The sequence below is a fragment of the Octopus bimaculoides genome, chromosome 19, assembly GCF_001194135.2.
Source record: "Octopus bimaculoides isolate UCB-OBI-ISO-001 chromosome 19, ASM119413v2, whole genome shotgun sequence".
Taxonomy (NCBI): Eukaryota; Metazoa; Mollusca; class Cephalopoda; order Octopoda; family Octopodidae; genus Octopus; species Octopus bimaculoides.
The window spans coordinates 53,650,474-53,653,101 of record NC_068999.1 but is presented as its reverse complement, the minus strand read 5'-3'; the positions used below and the strand labels follow the sequence as shown (position 1 = coordinate 53,653,101).

Below are 2,628 nucleotides of genomic sequence, written 5' to 3'. Positions count from 1 at the left end.
ATCTATCTATCTATCTATCTATCTATCTATCTATCTATCTATCTATCTAACCATCCATCCATCCATCTATCTAGCGAACTATTTGCGAGAGTGTGTGTTCTCAGCAGCAGTAGCATCTTCCAAGATGTAAACATTGTGGATACATCATGAGTGTGCGCGCGCACGGAAGAACAGATAGTATAAGCACTTATTTAATTACGTTACAATCTGAGGTAAATGAGTTGATGAGCAGATATATAGACAAGATATATAGATGAACGGGCATATAGCTATTATCATACATATATTATGGTAGCAACTCCAACATATATATAGAGAGAGATGAACATGAACATGTTGCATAACACAAATACACATATTAAACATATCACACACATAGACACTCGCACGCACGTACTGCGTAACACCACAACAACAGTGACAATAACAGAAGCAAAAACAAAACTGAAAATAGCAACGATAACCGCTTTTGGCGTTATTTAGGCGTAACGTCCAAGATTAATGCGATGCTGTTGCATTTATGCTTTTGCCAGGCTCAAACAACCATTATGAGTTCAAATATAGACACAACGCCATAAATATTGAGAAAAGATGTTTGTGTTTACAACTCCATCGACGCCAATAATTGACTCATTTCTTGTGTTTGTTTTTTAAATAAAACAATAATAATAATGATTATTATTATTATTATCATTATTATCGTTTCTATATTTGCTCCAAAGGCAATGGATGGTGGGGTATACATTAATAATGTGAATTTGTTGAAAGAGGGGTACGAGTGGCCAGAATGACCAGTGAACACAGCTGGGAAAGGGCATCTGCTCTCTCGGTAATTAGGGTAATCCTGGATCTTTGTGAGTCCTTGGTTGGTCCTGGATGACTGACCCTTGGTTGGGACGTTTCATCTCTTTGTTTTCCATACCTTTTTGTTTGTTTATTTACTTTAATAATCGATTCTGCATCAGTCCTTTCCATTTTTATTTCCTTTATTTATTTATTTATTTATTTATTCAGTTATTTATGGAAATACGCCCTTGCAATATCCTCCACTTGCTTTTCATATATTTCCCGACGTAGTAAACTAAAGATTACTTTCAGAATTCAAATTCGCTTTGCCTTTCAACCTCCCGAGGTTGATAAAATAAAGTACTAGTTAAGTACTGGACTCTATCTAATTCATATTTAAGGCCTTGTCCTGATTATTATTATTATTATTATTATTATTATTATTATTATTATTATTCCCCACCACCAAAGAAAATGTACCGAATTCTTTCCGAAGGAAAGAAACTTTTTATGTATTCTGAAAATCCGGAATAAATAAGGATAAGGAATAAAAGAGTGATGTATACATACGTAAGAATAAATATGGATAAGAATAATCCGATTTAATCCAGAGATTACTCCAGAGAACAACACTGATTTCTTCAAACTAACAGAATTTATTTAACCTTTAAACAACTACTACTACCACCACCACCATCACCACCACCACTACTACTAGTTGTACGAGTAAACAACGGAGCCTCTACGTAGTCGCTCGACCTGCTAGAAATAGCAACTAAATCTCTTTTAAATTATAGTCTACCGTCTTAAAAATGCGGACTTGGGTTCCCTGTACATAGGAAAATGATGGAGTATCTGCAATTACAGGTCTCCTCACTCAGGGCTAACCCGATGCTAAACAATAGCTACTACGACCACTACCACCACCACCACTACCACTACTACTACTACTCCAAGCAACTGAAACGAGGTACTGTGTGAGTTCTCTAATCGAGGGATTAGTAAACTTGGAAGTTTCTCTTCTTTATTGTTTGGGTTGGTTCGACGCCAAAATCACAACAGAATGGACTAAGCCTGATAGCTTCTTGAAGTTAATGCCAGAAGCTGTTTTCGCTTTCTTATTCAACCCCCCCCCCATCCCTCAACCCTTTTCCTCCCGTTAAACATTTTGCTTGTCTGCTTTTGACTTGGTATTTAATTAATGACTATTTTTTTGTTTATTGCCGTTTATAAATACAGTTCGTTTCTAGGACAACGGATGAAAACTTCTGCGCATAAAGTTCGGTTGCTAGAAACAGCAGACCAATCTCAAAAATGATACACTATAGCGCGTTTCTTTTGGATACTGTCTTCTTAAACTATTTGGTGAGGAAACAAGGATAGCTGTTGAAATGCCATCCATTGTTGTTGTTGTTGGCACTCCGTCGCTTACGACGTCGAGGGTTCCAGTTGATCCGATACAACAGTCTCCTTTCAGTTTCCGTCTACCAAATCCACTCACAAAGCATTGGTCGGCCCGAGGCTATAGTAAAATACACTTACTTGCCCAAGCGGCCACTCAATGGGACTGAGCCCAGTTGGAAAGCAAGCTTCTTACCACACAACCTCACCTGCGCCTATCTACACACACTTCCTCACAATACTTGTGAATGAACAAACGAAAAAAAGTAACAAGTGGGAGGTTTTACATATATTTTCAGTAACAATTTGACTCAGCTCCACATGACCTAAACTTTTTGTGGGCGTGCCCACGAAACTTTAAGCCATGTGACGATGAGTGTGTTGTGGTAAGAAGTTTACTTCCTGACTACATGGTTCTGGGTTCAATCCCATGGGGTAGCC

General features: G+C 37.8%; 1 protein-coding gene across 1 annotated transcript in view; it reads right to left on the bottom strand.

Annotated features, from left to right (window-relative positions):
• LOC106875423 (monocarboxylate transporter 13) overlaps window positions 1-1,468 on the bottom strand; it is a 133,053-nt gene extending 131,585 nt beyond the window's left edge. Inside the window, exon 1 of the mRNA XM_014923561.2 lies at window positions 1,357-1,468. The gene's annotated coding sequence lies outside the window, so the exon portion shown is untranslated. The remainder of the gene's footprint in view (window positions 1-1,356) is intronic.
• Window positions 1,469-2,628: the final 1,160 nt, after the last annotated feature.